The sequence below is a fragment of the Macaca nemestrina genome, chromosome 5 (assembly GCF_043159975.1).
Source record: "Macaca nemestrina isolate mMacNem1 chromosome 5, mMacNem.hap1, whole genome shotgun sequence".
NCBI lineage: Eukaryota > Metazoa > Chordata > Mammalia > Primates > Cercopithecidae > Macaca > Macaca nemestrina.
This window is the reverse complement of record NC_092129.1, coordinates 180,385,978-180,403,725: the sequence shown is the minus strand read 5'-3', so window position 1 is coordinate 180,403,725 and position 17,748 is coordinate 180,385,978.

Sequence of the window (17,748 nt, the reverse complement as noted above, 5' to 3'; positions counted from 1 at the left end):
ACAGAGCTAATGCAAGTAGCCTGCAGGGTGAGTATCATCGATTTTCCTTTTGCTCCAATATGACTCCAAAGGGCACAGCTGCAGATCCTGTCTTTATTGAAAACGTTTGTATTTTATTCATTGTGAATTATTTATGTTAATTTTGATTTTTAAAAATATTGTATTCAGGCCGGGTGTGGTGGCTCACGCCTGTAATCCTAGCATTTTGAGAGGCCAAGGTTTGTGGATCACCTGAGGTCAAGAGTTCGGGACCAGCCTGACCAACATGGTAAAACCCCGTCTCTACTAAAAATAAAAAAACTGTGCCTGTAATCCTAGCTACTTGGGAGGCTGAGGCAGGAGAATCGCTTGAACCTGGGAGGCAGAAGTTGCAGTGAGCCGAGATTGTCCCACTTCACTCCAGGCTGGGTGAAAGAGTGAAACTCCATCTCAAATATATATGTGTGTGTGTGTGTGTGTATATATATACACACACATATATATAGTATTCAAATATTATTTGGTTTACTGAGTATTTGGGCATCTCCTTCCCCTTAACCTTAATGCCCAGGGTGGGTGCCTCACTCACCCCGGTCCCAGCCCTGAGTATAAGAGGGACATTTCTTAGAGTTCTTGCCTCAGCCCATGAGCAAGAACTTCCACTGAAACATTAGCCCTCTAGGGCAATGGGTCCCAATGGCTGTCCCGTTGGGTCATCAGGGAAGCTTTTAAACTTACCAATTCAAAGGTCACACCCAGAGCCAGACCTTGGGGTCAGAAGTGGACATCAGTGTTTTGAAGCTCCCCAGCTATTTGGTTGGCGAACAAATGTTCTATGGCTGCCTTCTCTCCACCTCTTATGAACTCCTCCCCCTGAGTTTAGGTGCAAGTAGGGTCAGGGCCCAGGACAGGCTCTTGGCTCTGAACACGTCATTAGTGTGTGAAGCAGATTCTTCCTACCTGGAGTAAGACCCTTGGACCAGCAGCATTGGCACTTGGGAGCTTGCTAGAAAAGCAAGACAGAAAAGCAGAATCTCAGGCCCCACCGCAGACCTACTGAATCAACGTGTGTTCCAGCAAGATCCCCAGGTGAGCCACAGGAACACGAAGCTTTCTGGAAACTGGCTGGCTGGATGTCTGCTCTTCAGTCTGCCCTTCCAACACAGCAGATCAAGACCTAAACTTGAGGGTGCAGACAGTAGAACCCCACATCTTTGGTTACTGGTCTAAGCCATGTTCTCCAATCTAGTTTTCATTTAAAAGTTAGTATGCTGCTGGGCACAGTGGCTCACACCTGTAAAAATCCCAGCACTTTGGGAGGCTGAGGTGAGTGGATCACCTGAGGTCAGGAGTTCAAGATCAGCCTGACCAATGTGGTGAAACCCTATCTCTACTAAAACTATAAAACAGCCAGGCGCGGTGGCGGGCACCCGCAATCCCAGCTACTCAGGAGGTTGAGGCAGGAGAATCGTTTGAACCTGGGGGGCGGAGGTTGCAGTGAGCCAAGATTGTGCCACTGTACTCCAGCCTGGGCTACAGAGCAAGACTTCGTCTCAAAAAAAAAAAAAAAAAAAAAAAAAAAAGGTTGGTATGCTGACTACAATCTAAATCCTGCCTTATTTCTTAATTGTTTTGGTGTTACTTAGACCTAGGTTCAACTGCACATTACAAAATACACAAAATACCTGTAGTTTAAGCAAGCCTATTTCTCTGCTTCAAAGAAGTCTAGAGGTTAAAGTTGGCCATAACATCAAGGACCCAGGCTGCTTCTACCTTGTTTCATCATATGTGTCTTCCATATCCATGGTTACTTCATAATCCAAGATGGCAGCTCCAGCTTTAACCATCACATCTACATCCTGGAAAACAGAAGGTAAGGGGAGAAAGAAAGCTCAAAAGACTTAAAACAGCTGTCTCTCAAGGAAGAGTCCTATAAGCCAACAAACACTATAGTGGTTGCCGAAACTTGGTCACCTGGCCACACCTAGCTGCATGGGAAGCTGGGAGATATAGTCCTTATCTGGGAAGCCAAGTTCTATTACTATGGGAAAAAATAGCAGAAATCGGGGGATAAATACAGTTTCTGATATAGTCTATCCCTTTTGCTACAAAAAAATCCAAGTGTATCCTTTCCCCACACATAGCACACTCAGTCCTAATGCAAAAAAGACCACCACGAGGGCCCAGTAGTTACATGTGGGGAGAGGTACAGGCCTCTCCTTCAAGTCTGAATGTGGCTCTTTCTCATCTAGCTACTTATAAACTAAAGAATAAGCAATCCGTCCTCTCACATACCTGATATGCAATGGTGAAACAAATACAAACATTAGGAAAAGGGGATGCAAAGCATCAGCAAGAGCCAGTTCTCTGGCAACTGTCAGATTCTGCTGGGAGGTATTGCAAAGACCCTCTGTCTGCCTTGGAGGTATCATCCCTTGGTTGCCCTGGGTCCACTGGGAGGAACTCCCCAGTTCATTGTCCCTCATACCCTCTGGCTTTGCCCTCCTGGTCCTCCATGACCACATCCAAGCCCCATTTGGCAGAGCTGCAGATCTTTTGTTGCCTGCTTCCTGCTGATGCAGATTTGGGAACCAGAGATTGGTTTCATAGGTTTTTCAGTCTAGGCTAATGGGGTTTTTTTGATAATTTCAATCCTCTCAAAAACTTAGATGGATTTCTAGTCAGTTCCATGTGCAATGAATTAATCCCAGCCAAAGTTATTTTCTAGACATGATGGTAAGTATGAAACTCTGGTTTTTACTTGCTGGCTTCTGAACTCACTCCACCCCACTCCCTAAAGTTAATGAGGGATACCTTAAAACAATAGACTGGGGTGGGAGGATGACCCCATTAGTGTCCTCTCAGCTTTATATGGCACCCAGCATCAATCTTATCTCCTGCTGAGGCTGTAGCTTTGAAGCCACTTATGGTAACTTCAGTTGGGTGTAATGAAGCATTTGGCATATTATGTCATGCAGAACTCCAGACTTGGACTGAAGTCTGTAGCTGGCTGGGCAAGGCTGTCTCTCCCAGCACTGCTGGCAGACAAGTTAGCTCATGCCCACATGCATGTCACTCAGGTCGCTGCTGAAAGCAAGGAGAAATAGCCAACACACAACAACCTTCTGAAATTTTTCTAAGAATTCCCTATCATTGCAGCCATGGTGGGTACCTGGCCGGCCTTGCATGCACAGCAAGAGACAGGGTGACCAAATACGCCTGGGACGAGCCAGCAGCTTCTGTCACAGATGGATCCCAGGGGAGGAAGGGGTCAAGTGCATCCTCAGACTCCCAGGTATGCCAGATTACTTGACATGCCATATTTCACCAGTCATCAGAGCAACCCCCTGAGATTGCTGGCACCATTTGTCTGATGAAGAAATTGGATCTCAGTGGGCTGAAGTCACTGAAACGGGGTCACACAATTTTAGAAGTGGGAATTTGTTGTATAAAAAGAACTATATTTGGTCTTTGTCCCAGGTTCCTGGTACAGAGCTCCTTAACCCCTTGGAATTTTCCTGAGTGATAGGAGTGTCTTTTGGTATTCATAACAAACTCCTTCCAATGACACCTGTGTTTACCCTAATGAGGTAACCTAGGGTGGGGCCCCTAGTTAGCTTCAGAATAGGGATGCTTACCAGTAGAACAGTGACTAGAGGATTGGAACTTTCAGCCCCACCCACCAACCTCCAAGACAATTGGGGAGGGAGTGGGAGTCTAGAGGTGACACTCTTCAAAAACTCTTTTTTTTTTTGAGACAGAGTCTCACTCTGTCGCCCAGGCTGGAGTGCAGTGGCATGATCTGGGCTCACTGCAAGCTCTATCTCCCGGGTTCACGCCATTCTCCTGCCTCAGCCTCCTGAGTCGCTGGGACTACAGGTGCCCGCCACCACACCCGGCTAATTTTTTGTATTTTTAGGAGAGACAGGTTTCACCATGTGAGCCAGGATGGTCTCCATCTCCTGACCTCGTGATCTGTCCACCTCGGCCTTCCAAAGTGCTGGGATTACAGGCATGAGCCACTGCACCCAGCACACTCTTCAAAAACTCTTGAACAAGAAGATATGATGAGCTTCTGGGTAGTGAATGGATCTCTGTGCAGGGAGGGTGGTGTACCTTAACTCGACAAAGGGTCAAAGCTTCTACACTCAGGACCCTTCTGGACCTTGCCCTATGCACCTCTTCATCTATATCCTTTGTAATATTCTTTAAAATAAATCAGGAAATGTAAGTTGTTATCCCTGAGTTCTGAGAGCTGCTCTAGCAAGTAGGGTCATGGAAACTCCCAATTTATAGCCAGTTGATCAGAAGTACAGGAGGCTCAGACACAATTGGTGTATGAAGCAGGGGCAGTCTTGCGAGACTGGGCCCTTAATTTGTGGGATTGAAGCCATCCTCACAGAGTTAACTGGAATTCTGGAGAGAATTCCTATTATAATAAGCATTAATCAGACTGCAATTTGACCCACTGCCTTGTAACCGAAAGGCATTAGATACTGATCATGTGTATCCCCATTGTTCCTATACGTATCATTTTTGACGCTAAACTCCTAAAGCTTTTGTTTAAGTATCGCTTAAGATGTCTTTCACATCCTGAATCCCAGCAAAACACCTGATGCCAACCAGTTTGGAGACCCACAAAGGAATGGAATCGGCATGAGAATACCGTTTCTTCATTTCCCTGTCCCATAATTTCAACCTACACTCTTTGACCAATCAACAATCTCCACACTCTGGCCCACCACAAAACGCTTAAAAATCCTAGTCCCAAACTCCTTGGAGAGATGGATGTGAGGTTTCCTCTTTTCTATTTGTTTGCCAGCCCTACAATGAAATCTCTCTACTGCAACCTGGTATGTCAGCATATTGACACCACCTCGCACATCAGGCAGCGGACCTATTATGGTTACAGGATCTGATGCTAACAACAGGCAGATAGTGTCAGAATTGAACTGAATTGTAGGACACCCACAGTTGGTGTCAGAGAATTGATCACAGTAGGAAAAAACTCACAATCTGATGTCAGAGTGTTCTGTGTGAGAGCGTAGGCACAGTCTTTTCTCAGAGACTTGAACCCAAACCTGTTTGTCTTCAGCATCTGTGATTTGTAACTGCATGTTTATTCACTGTCATTAAGCATGCACATTGTCTAAAGATATAGTGCTACAGGCTCCTGGGAAAAGCAGCAGTCTCCTTTTCTCCTTCTCACTTCCAGTTCCCCGAAGGTAACTACTTATCAATAGATCCTCTAGAAATTTACCTCTGCATCTCTAAACAACATGTGTATCTTGCTGCTACTTGAGTTTTCAGTTTCAGGCATTACCTTTGGACTTCCTATTATGACAAGAATTTAGCATCCTTTCTCCCCTCTACTTCTCTATCAACCCTACCACACATGTGAACACTCTCCACCACCCATCCTTCCAGTATAAGTAAAAAGTAATTTTGAGGCCGGGCGCGGTGGCTCAAGCCTGTAATCCCAGCACTTTGGGAGGCCGAGACGGGCGGATCACGAGGTCAGGAGATCGAGACCATCCTGGGTAACACAGTGAAACCCCGTCTCTACTAAAAATACAAAAACTTAGCCAGGCGAGGTGGCAGGCGCCTGTAGTCCCAGCTACTCGGGAGGCTGAGGCAGGAGAATGGCGTGAACCCGGGAGGCGGAGCTTGCAGTGAGCTGAGATCCGGCCACTGCACTCCAGCCTGGGTGACAGAGCGAGACTCCGTCTCAAAAAAAAAAAAAAAAAAAAAGTAATTTTGATTCAATCAATATTAATGTGCTTGCAATATTATGATCATATACATGCTGCATAGTATATTATAAACAATCTTTTGTCATTTCTGGAATTAATTTATTGTTCACAGCCACTCTTATTGGTCTGTGTATTATTGGCCAACTGCACATTCTTCAGTTTGCAGAATCTTGCAAAAAAACTAGTAGGAGTGAACATTCAATATACGGCAGGAACTATTCTAAGCACTTCAACTGTATACATCTTTTTTACCTTTTATTTTATTTAGTTTTTAGAGACAGTGTCTCACTCTGTCACTCAGGCCGGAAGGCAGTGGTGTGATCATGGCTCACTGCAGCCTTGACCTCTCAGGCTTAAGCCATTCTCCCACCTCACCCTCTCAAGTAGCTGGCACTGCAGGTGCATGCCATTTCACCTATTTAATTTTTTTATTCTTTGTAGAGACATACAGTCTTGCCATGTTGCCCTGGCTGGTTTTGAATGCCTGGCCTCAAGTACTCCTCCCACCTCAACCTCCCTAAGTGCTGGGATTACTGGTATGAGCAACTGTACCCAGCCCACTTCAACTATTTTAATTAATTTCATCCTTATTCATGTCCTATGAAACAGGTGCTTTTATTCCCACTCTACATATGAGAAACAAAGAGACTTAAGTAATCTCCTCAAAGTTATACAACTAGTAAATGCAGAGCTGGGATTCAAACTGTGATGCTTCACTGCTTCCATTTTTGTACACAGCCCTGAATTTTGGGGGATTCAACCATTTTGGTGACCATAGGGAACTCTCTAGAATGAACATGCTATTTTTTCTGCCAGGCATATATTCCCTGAATTTTTTTTTTTTTTTTTTTTTTTTTTTGGAGGACTTCCACATTACCTCTACTGTTGCTCCATGTGGCTTAGGAGGTAGGGCTATTACTCCCACTTTTACTCTGTGTACCATCTTTGGGCTTAGCATCCACTTTGTCATCTTCCTGGTCAGCTTTTTTGTGTGATGCTAGGAAAGAGCACTAATCCCATCAAGGGGGCCCCACCCTCATGACCTCATCTAACCCTCAATTACCTCCCAAAGGCCCCATCTCCAAATACTGTCACATAGTGGGTTAGGGCTTTAACATATGAAGTTGGTGGAAACACAATCCAGTTCATTGCCCTTGCCAGTGGCTGCAGGGGTTTGGGTCATGGAGCCCACGGGAGGATTTTCAGCAAGAAGGAGGTCAGTTATCCACAGGGGCCCCAACACCAGGCAACATTGAGCAGGGGATAGTGCTGGTGAGGCATATCACGGGGCAAAAGGGCACTTTTGGTACAGATTTGAAAAGCTATTTCTACCTTGAGTAGTTTCCAAATAAAATGGAAAAACCTGGACAAATAATGCCCGGCACCATTAGCATGTGGCGTGAGCTGACAACTGAACGAACCAGAGAGTCCCAGGATGTGAACACACAAGAGGCCCTGAGAGCCATCCCCAGAGTTCCCAAATGCTGCTCCGTGGCATTTTCAAAGGTCTCTGGAGAAATGAGAACCAGAAGAATGATGAGACAAGTTTTTATAACACTAAGGGTGTTTTCCCATTTAAGGGAATAAAATTTATGTTGCGTTTTCTCATTTTTATATCTTTTTATTTGGTACTAAAGTTTTCTTATAATGAAATTATAGTTATTGTAGATGCTAAGCATTTTTTCTTTAATAATTTTATTTGGCCATAGTAAAAAATGATCACCCCTGGAAGTTCCTGTTATCACTGGCATCTCAACATCTGGAAACCCCTGAATGAGTCCAGCTTTTTAATTTAACAGAACAGAAGTCAGGCCCCTGGCAGGGAAGTGTCTTGCCCAAGGTCACAAAGCTGGTTAGCAAATACGGGCATTGGACCTGAGAACTTGATGCCCATGCTCCCTCCTGCCCTCCTCCCCTTCTCAGGGGCACTGCACTGGTATAATATGAGGAACACTGGGTGTTCCTCATGTGATTGGTGAGATTTCTGATGACCCGTAAAACTCATGAGGAGAATAAAAGTCTCGTGTTGACATCAGCGACCAAGGGAGCCCATCACCTGCAGTCCTGAGGCCGTACCTGTTAAGGAGTCCTGCTCTGCTCTCCTAACACCTGCATTCACTATTGGGTACTGCCGTGTTCCCTCCCTTTGCCAACTAGAAAGTCTCTGATTTGTTTTCAGCTGCTTTTGTGGGATGGACAAGGCAATCCTCATGCAATGAAGGCAAAATAACGTTGGCTTAAAGACTGCCCACTCTGAACATCTTCCTATATTATTATTGTGGAAAAACCCCACATAGAGATGAGCTCTCAGGAACATCACAAAATCTCCCATGTTCTCAAAAAACCATGATTAATTAAGCTACTTCAGAAAATACTGATAGACTGACAGATCCCTAACTAGCCTGACACAAGCAGATACCACTATATTGATCCGGGGGGCTTGGGGATCAAGATCTTATTTGTATTTTTCCTGATTCCTCAGAATGAGGGACAGGGGTTTTATGTTCTTAGCTGGAGGATTGCAGCAGGGAAAGGCATTTCCTATGGACTCATGTATTTTTGCCAAGTAAATGCCATAGTAAATAATATTACACAGAAAAAAGAAAAGTTAGATTTTTCTCATACCTAATTCAAGCTGGAAATTTATTTTTCTCCAATTTATTGCCTTCAGACAAGTAAGTCAGACTTTTTGAGAAACATGTGTATATGTAGATGAACATGAATATATGTGTATGTGTGTATGTATATGAATGTGTACATGACTATGAATGTACATATGAATATATGTATATAAATATGTGCATGTATATGCGTATACACACACTCACACACATTTCAATCTCCAGGAGAAACTTGAACGGCTCCAGGGATCACCATAGAGATCACCAGAGATCTCCAGGAGAAACTTCACAGGCTTCAGGGATCACCATAGAACTGAATGTGTTTAATTAGGGCAGTGTTACAAAGCAGTTATTACTGATGAGCTGGAGAGACTGAAGTCACTAAGAAAGCAGCAGGATTTAATCCCACTTGTGGGAACCAGTCTCCATGAGGGCCCCCAGTGATTCTTTTTTTTTTTTTTTTTTTTCTTTTTTGAGACGGAGTCTGGCTCTCTTGCCCAGGCTGGAGTGCAGTGGCGCGATCTCGGCTCACTGCAAGCTCCGCCTCCCGGGTTCCCGCCATTCTCCTGCCTCAGCCTCCCGAGTAGCTGGAACTACAGGCGCCCGCCACCACGCCTGGCTAAATTTTTTTGTATTTTTAGTAGAGACAGTGTTTCACCATGTTAGCCAGGATGTTCTCAATCTCCTGACCTTGTGATCCACCCGCCTCGGCCTCCCAAAGTCCCCCAGTGATTCTTTGTTGGTTTCATGCCCTATGTAATCACTAGGACATGGATGAGATGACAGCATGTAACATACGATACAAGGTCATGAAAGGCACTGTACCTTTCATGTACCACCTTGCTCTCCTGAATCACTCATTCTGGAGGAAGCCAGCTTCCCTATCATGAGAACACTCAGACAGCTGGAAAGGGCCACCTGGCAAGGAACAAGGAACAAAGGCCACATGCTACCAGTCAACAAAAACTGGGCACCAGTCCTGGAATCAGATCCTCCAGCCCCATCATGCTTTCAGATGACTGCAGCCCCAGCCAGCAACTCAACTCCTCTCATGAGCAAACCCATCAGTATATAATTAATATATATGTATTAACTGAGACATATTTCACATGCCATAGAACACATCCAAAGTGCGTAGTTCAATGGTTGTTAGTATATTCACAAAGTTGTGCAGACATTACCACAATCTAATTTTGGAACATTTTTATCACTGCAAAAACAAATCCTCTACCCATCACCAGACACTCCCCATTTTCACTCTCCTCCCCAGCTCTAGGAAAACAGTAATTATTTTGTTTCTATAGATTTGCTTATTCTCACCATTTCACATTAATGGAATCATTTACTATGTGGCCTTTTGTGTCTTGTTTCTGTCACTTAATATGACATTTTCATGTTTACCCATATGGTAGCATGTATCAGGGTTTCCTTCCCTTTTATGGCCAGATAACATTCTAGCAGATACAACACATTTTGTTTTTCTTTCATTCACTAGTTATAGGACATTTGGGTTGCTTCCAATTTTTGGCTTTTATGAATAATGCTGCTAATGAAGATTTGTGTTCAAGTTTTGGTACATAAATATTATTTCATTTCTCTTGGGTATATCCCTAGGAGTGGAATTGCTGGGTCATATGGTAACTGTATGTGTAATCTTTTGAGGAATTGCAAGTCTGTTTTCCAAAGCAGCTGCACTATTTTACATTTCTAGCAGTATTGTATGAGGCTTTCAAATTATCAGTTTCCTCACCAGTAGTGTATGAGGCTTTCAAATTCTCTGCTTCCTGAATTCTGCTAATTCACCAACACTAATTATTATTATCCATCTTTTTTATTATAGCCATCCTTGTGGCTGTGAAGCAGTATCTTGTGGTTTTGATTTTCATTTTCCTGATGGTTACTGATGTTGAGCATCTTTCAATATGCTTATTGATCATTTGTATATCTTCTCTGGAGAAATTTTTATTTATATCCTTTGTCCACTTTTTAATGAGATTACTTGTGCTTTTGTTATTGACTCATAAAATGTCTTTATATATTATAGATACAAGTGCCATATCAAATATATGATTTACAAATATTCTCACATTCTATGTGTTGTCTTTTTCTTCATGGTATTCTATGAGCACAAAAGTTTATAATTTTAATGTAATCCTATATATATATTTTTTTCTTCTTTTGTTGCTTGTGCTTTTGGTATCATATCTAAAAAAATATTGCCTAGCTCCAGGTCATGAAGAATATACTCCTATTTTCCTTGAAGAGTTTTATAGTTTTACCTTTTACATTTATGTCTTTGATCCATTTTGAGTTTTTTTTTTTTTTTTTTTTTTTTTGTATATGGTGGGAGGTAATTGTCTGATCTCATTCTTCTGCATATGTGTATCTGGTTGTTCCAGCACCATTTGTTGAAAAGACTTTTCTTTCCCCATTGGATGGTCTTGGCATCCTTATCAATAATTTGGGTTTGTTTCACATAGGTTTATTTCTAGACTCTCATTTCTATCCCATTGATCTATATTGCTATCCTTATGCCACAACTACACTGTCTTGATTACTGGTGTTTTGTAGTAAGCTTTGAAATAAAGAAGTGTGTGTCCTACAACTTTGTTCTTCTTTTTCAAAGCAATAAATTCCTAGTTTATAAGTTTATCGAAGAATGCCTTTATTTAATCTTCAATTTGAAAAGATAGTTTTGCTGGATGTAAGATTCTTGATTCACAGGTTTGAATTTTTTGTTTTTCCCATCACTTTGAATACAGCCTTCTGGCTTCTTACTTTTGATGGGGAATCAGCATATTGAGGATTAAGTCAATTAATTTTATTTGAGTTCCTTTGCCTGTGATGTGTCATTTTTCTCTTGTGGCTTTCAAGATTGTCTCTTTATTGCTGGCTTTCAATGTTTTGATTATGATATATCTGGGTGTGGCTCTGTTTTAACCCTACTTAGAATTAATTGTATTCCTTGGATGTATAGATTAATTCTTTTTAAGGAATTTGGGGTGTTTTCAACCATCATTTCTTCAGACACATTTTCCGTTCCTTTCTTTCTTTCCTTTCCTTCTGGTACATCCAGTATGCATATGTTGGTGTGCTTAACGGCGTCCCACATTGCTCTGAGGTTCCGTTTATTTTTTATTTTTGTTTCTCCAATTCATAATCTTTATTGATCTATCTTCAGGTTTGCTTATACTTTCTTCTGCCAGCTCAGATCTATTTTTGAGCCTCTCTAGTAAATTTTTCATTTCAATTATCACGCTTTGCAACTCCAGAATTTTTATTTCATTCAGTTTTATAACTTCAATCTCTTTATATTTTCTATTTGGTGAGGTATTACCATGATACCCTCCTTTAGTTCTTTGGCCATGGTCTCCCTTAGTTCTTTGAACATGTTTATAATAATTGCTTTGAAGTCTTTGTTATGCCCAATGTCTGCATACTTCATGGGCAATTTCTATTGTTTGCTGGCTGTCCTGTGTATGGGTCACACTTTCCTGTTCCTTTGTGTGTCTTTTTTTTTTTTTTTTAGACAGAGTCTTGCTCTGTCACCCAGGCTGGGGTACATTGGCATGATCTCAGCTCATTGCAACCTCTGCCTCCTGGGTTCAAGCAATTTCCTGCCTCCGCCCCCTGAGGAGCTAGGATTACAGGCATGCACCACCATGCCCAGCTCATTCTTTTTTTTTTTTTTTTTGGTATTTTTAGTAGAGATGGGTTTTGCCATGTTGCCAGGCTGGTCTCCAACTCCTGACCTCAAGTGATCCGCCCATCTCGGCCTCCCAAAGTGCTAGGATTACAGGCATGAACCACTGTGCCTGGTCTCTTTGTGTGTCTGATAACTTTCATCAAATAGTGAACATTTTAATTAATATATTGTAGCAACTCTAAATACTGATTTCTCTCCCTGTGGGGATTGTGTATTTGTTCAGTGTCTTGCCTTGACTAGTTCAGTGAAGTCTAGTCTCCTCCATTGTGCAGCCTCTGATGTCTCTACCCATTTTCCCTCTCAATTTTATCTGTACGCCTGTGGTTTTCTGTGGGTCACCCCGGGTCAGCTCAGATGGTTAGTCAGTCTCTGATTTGTCAGAGGATGTACTTAAGCCCCCGAACCTGTCAGGTTTGCACCACTGGATCTGTGTGTGGCTTCGAGACTGCTTTCACTGTTCAGGGAGTTTGTGAGTTTGCCTCGTGTTCAGCCAAGGAATAGCAGCTCAGAAGTTCCTCTTCATTCACCCTTCAGAGGACTCAGCTCTGGGCAAGCACACAGAGCTCCTGACCACCTGGGAGGACTGTGGGTTTAGCTGGGATCCCTTTGGTTGTCTCTTTCTTTGATCTCCGCATTCAGTTTCTGGCTAGTCTGCCTCTATTGGTATCACACCCAGTTGTTAATCTCCGCTAATTGCTAGTTGATTGTTCTATTGTTTTCAATAGTTACCTGGGGCCTTAAATTGCTCAATAGTCTAATCCAATTAAAGTAGAGCCCCTTGGCAAGGACGGTGTGTTGTGAGTCTTGAAACTGGCTCCAACGCTTTCCTTGGCAGAAACTTTGCACTATGGAGCTGGAGCTGGAGATGCAGGATGACAGGGACCCGGCAGCCCTACCTGGGTCCTCTTTACCAAGAAGGGGCTGCATGTGTCTGGGAGGTGAGAGCTTGCGCCATGACAGCTCAGTATAGATCTTCTGTGAGCCACAGCTGGGGGCGGGGAAATGAAGGATAGAACTTACCAATATTCACCAGCTACCAAATCTACCGGAAATAGTTCTTTCACCTCCAGAAGCTGGAAGAGATGGAAGCTGCCGAGCCCACCAGAGCAGTTCTCCCACAACACAGTGCTGGAGGGAAGGGGAGACTGCATTTTTTACCAGTCCCACCCAGATCCTTTCTCTGTAGGGGTGGGAAAACAGGCTCCACTACCTGGCGGCCACCACCATTCAGTATAGGATTTCTGCAGCATGGAGCTCTGGGAAATACATCTACCGATATTCAACGCCTGTGGAATCCACTGGGAATAGCTCTTCTACCCCAAGGAGCTGGGAGAGATGGAAGCTGCCACTCAGCTTTCAAATTCTTTGGAGCAGCTCCTCTGCAACACAAAGCTATGGTGATGAGGGGAAGCGCTAGCTCAAAGGATAGCCTCCCCCTGTTCTTACTGTGTTTACACAGGTTTGCTTTGTTGTAAGCACTTTGATCCATCTTCAGAGATTTTGGCTAATCCGATTTTGCTCACTTTGATTAGCTTAATAGCTGTCCTTCTGGGAGAGAACTTTCCCTAAGTTCCTCACACTGCTGCTCTGCTCCAAGGTATGTTTTTAAGTAGGAAAAAAAGTCTGTGAGGAAAAGCAATGTATATAATGTGCCACTATTTGTAAAAAAGGACAGAGGGAGAATGATAGATATATTCACTCATATTATGCTTAGAATATCTCTGAAAGGATATACAAGATTCTGGAAGCCACTGTCTGGTTCTGGGGAGTGGAATAGGATGGCTAGGAAGCCACTGTCTGGTTCTGGGGAGTGGAATAGGATGGCTAGGAAGCCACTGTCTGGTTCTGGGGAGTGGAATAGGATGGCTAGGAAGCCACTGTCTGGTTCTGAGGAGTGGAATAGGATGGCTTGGAAGCCACTGTCTGGTTCTGGGGAGTGGAATAGGATGGCTTGGAAGCCACTGTCTGGTTCTGGGGAGTGGAATAGGATGGCTTGGAAGCCACTGTCTGGTTCTGGGGAGTGGAATAGGATGGCTTGGAAGCCACTGTCTGGTTCTGGGGAGTGGAATAGGATGGCTTGGAAGCCACTGTCTGGTTCTGGGGAGTGGAATAGGATGGCTTGGAAGCCACTGTCTGGTTCTGGGGAGTGGAATAGGATGGCTTGGAAGCCACTGTCTGGTTCTGGGGAGTGGAATAGGATGGCTAGGAAGCCACTGTCTGGTTCTGGGGAGTGGAATAGGATGGCTTGGAAGCCACTGTCTGGTTCTGGGGAGTGGAATAGGATGGCTAGGAAGCCACTGTCTGGTTCTGGGGAGTGGAATAGGATGGCTTGGAAGCCACTGTCTGGTTCTGGGGAGTGGAATAGGATGGCTTGGAAGCCACTGTCTGGTTCTGGGGAGTGGAATAGGATGGCTTGGAAGCCACTGTCTGGTTCTGGGGAGTGGAATAGGATGGCTTGGAAGCCACTGTCTGGTTCTGAGGAGTGGAATAGGATGGCTAGGAAGCCACTGTCTGGTTCTGGGGAGTGGAATAGGATGGCTTGGAAGCCACTGTGTGGTTCTGGGGAGTGGAATAGGATGGCTAGGAAGCCACTGTCTGGTTCTGGGGAGTGGAATAGGATGGCTTGGAAGCCACTGTCTGGTTCTGGGGAGTGGAATAGGATGGCTTGGAAGCCACTGTCTGGTTCTGGGGAGTGGAATAGGATGGCTTGGAAGCCACTGTCTGGTTCTGGGGAGTGGAATAGGATGGCTTGGAAGCCACTGTCTGGTTCTGGGGAGTGGAATAGGATGGCTAGGAAGCCACTGTCTGGTTCTGGGGAGTGGAATAGGATGGCTTGGAAGCCACTGTCTGGTTCTGGGGAGTGGAATAGGATGGCTTGGAAGCCACTGTCTGGTTCTGGGGAGTGGAATAGGATGGCTTGGAAGCCACTGTCTGGTTCTGGGGAGTGGAATAGGATGGCTAGGAGACAGGCATGGGAAAGAGACTTCCCCCAGTATATCCAGCTGTACCTTTTGAATTGTGAACCATGCAAATGTGTTACCCATTAAAATATAAAACTATAATTAAAATTTTGAGGCCGGGCACAGTGGCTCACGCCTGTAATCCCAGCACTTTGGGAGGCCGAGTCAGGATGATCACAAGGTCAAGAGGTCAAGACCATCCTGGCTAACATGGTGAAACCCCATCTCTACTAAAACAAACAAACAAAAACCAAAAAATTAACTGGGCATGGTGGAATGTGCCTGTAGTCCCAGCTACTCAGGAGACTGAGGCAGGAGAATCCCTTGAACCCCGGAGGTGGAGCTTGCAGTAAGCCGAGATCATGCCACTGCACTCCAGCCTGGGCAACAGGGAGAGACTCCATCTCAAAAATAAATAAATAAATAAATAAATAAATAAATAAATAAATAAATACAATTTGAACTGATTTTTTAAAAAACCACAAAAAGTATCCTAAGTAACAAGAGCTTGATTTTCAAGGAGGAGATTGAGGACTTAAAGAGGTATGGGTAGATTATTTTAAATATTTTTGATTATTTTTAAATGGGCAAACAGAAGAGTAATTCGTATAATAAAATAGAATCAGACCATTATAATACTCAGACCATTAATATGAAATAGTTAAATAAAGAGACCTTCCCAATTATCAGATCAGGGCTAACCTCTCCACAGTTTGTCCTTGAGGGAGAAGACCTTAAGTCAGGTAAAGCTATAAGCTTTATATAAGTTCCAGTCAATTTCCATGACTTAGATGAGGAATACCTGACGGAGTTTTAGAATAAACATTTTATTTGACCCATGACAGGGTTGAAGTTTTGGTCCCTTTCCTCTGAGAAAGCTCTCTGACCCATGTGAGTTTGCCCCCACGCTCCCCAGCAAACTTCAAAGCCAACATACTGAGAAACATGGGTAAAGTGATCCCTGTCAAACTCCACCCTGCCAAGAAAAATATCCCAGAACACTATTTCTCTAAAATAATGAGTGTTGACATGATTTACCCTGTGTATTATTTTTTAGGGTCACTTTTAGACAATATAGTAGGGTATACAACCATTAATCAATTTCCTATTTGGGGGCATGAGAATACTTTCTAATTTTAACCTATTAAGAAGGAAATTGAAATGTCCACCTGATAGTCAAGTCTTTAGAAATATCTATCACTACGTATTTAGAATAAATTTTTGGAGCAGAGTTGCTCAGAACAAAAAATATAGAGATATTAGGAATTTTTAATAAACATTACCCAGTTACTTTCTGCAGCATATTAAATTCTCCAAAGACAGTCACAATACATCTCTCATCCTACACACGCTTCTGCAGTGCAGTGTGGACTTGTTCCTCCTCTGTCAAAACGTGTTCCTCTCCACCTGCTTTGGTGGACCTTGTGACTGCTTTGAGCAATGCAATATGGTGGAAGTGATGCTGTGCCCATGGATGTAACTTTTAATTGGCCTGTCAGCTTCCACTTCCTGCCCCTTGGAAAATGTGCCTTAAAAAGGCACACTCTCTTAAAAACTAGCCATTTTGCTGAAAAATGGCAAGTTACATGCAGAGGCTATGTGTAGATGTCTCACTTGAGCCCAACCTGAGCTCCCAGCCCACAGCCAGTGCCAACTGCCAGCTATAACCATGTATGTGACCCATCTGAGATGTGCGAGTCCAGATGAGCCACTAGATGACTCCAGTCCCAGCCAACAACATGCATAGCAGAAGAACCATCCAGCTAAGCCCAATGGACCCACAGAATCATAAGAAGGAATAAAGTGGTTGGTGAATATTGTTTTAGGCCACTGAGTTTGGGGTTCGTTTGTTACATAGCAATCAATAACTCAGCACTCTCCAAAAACACTGCTTCAATTTATATTCTCATCAGCGGTATGTAAAAATGTTTCTTTCCCCAAATGCATGCCCACTCTTGGTATGTTTTTTCATCTTTGCAATGTAATGGGTGAACACTGCTTCTTAATATTGGGTTTGGGCCAGGCACAGTGGCTCACGCCTGTTATCCCAGCACTTTGGGAGGCCGAGGCGGGCAGATCACAAGGTCAGGAGTTCAATACCAGCCTGGCCAATATGGTGAACCCCTGTCTCTACTAAAAATACAAAAATTAGCCAGGCATGGTGGTGCGAGCCTGTAGTCCCAAATACTCAAGAGGCTGAGGCAGAAGAATCACTTGAACTAGGGAGGCAGAGGTTGCAGTGAGTCGAGATCGCACTACTGCACTCCAACCTGATGACAGAGCGAGAATTCGTGTATATATATATATATATATATATATATATATATATATATATATATATATATATATAAAGTATATATAAAGATTATCAGGCTAGACAAAACAGCTTCTGACTGGTTTTGGTAGCACTCCCCCTTATTAGAGTGTGAAGACGCACACCCAGAAAGAAGTCACTAATATCATGACAGTGTTTTGTTAATTTATTTATTTTTCTTTCCTTTTTCTTTTCTTTTTTTTTTTTTTCTTTCTTCCAGACAGAATTTAGCTCTCTTTGCCCAGGTTGGTGTACAGTGGCATGCTATCGGCTCACTGCAACCTCCACCTTCCTGGTTCAAGCGATTCTCCTGCCTCAGCCTCCAGGCACACACCACCATGCCCAGCTGATTTTTGTATTTTTAGTGGAGATGGGGTTTTGCCATGTTGGCCAGGCTGGCCTCGAACTCCTGACC